The sequence below is a fragment of the Juglans regia genome, chromosome 13, assembly GCF_001411555.2.
Source record: "Juglans regia cultivar Chandler chromosome 13, Walnut 2.0, whole genome shotgun sequence".
NCBI lineage: Eukaryota > Viridiplantae > Streptophyta > Magnoliopsida > Fagales > Juglandaceae > Juglans > Juglans regia.
In genome coordinates this window covers 27,901,888-27,902,179 of record NC_049913.1, presented here as the reverse complement: position 1 = coordinate 27,902,179, position 292 = coordinate 27,901,888, and positions in this window count along the sequence as shown.

Genomic DNA, 292 nt, shown 5'->3' with positions numbered 1-292 from the left:
TCTCTCTCTATCCCAGAACGGCTACTTGTGAGGAATAGTAAATGCGCTTTGCTATTCATAAGCTTAACACCGCACATCATAATTTTTTTGATTTTTTTAAATTTTTTTGATTTTATTATTTTTAAAATAATTAAATTCTTCTCCTCATTATTTATATATCACATATTTAATAAAAAAAACAGTTAAAAAATAATAAAAAAATAATATATAATGTGAGAGACTTATGAATTAAATTTTTCATGCGTATATATATCACATATGCGTGTGGGAACGTCGAGGAGGGGAAAGGAGG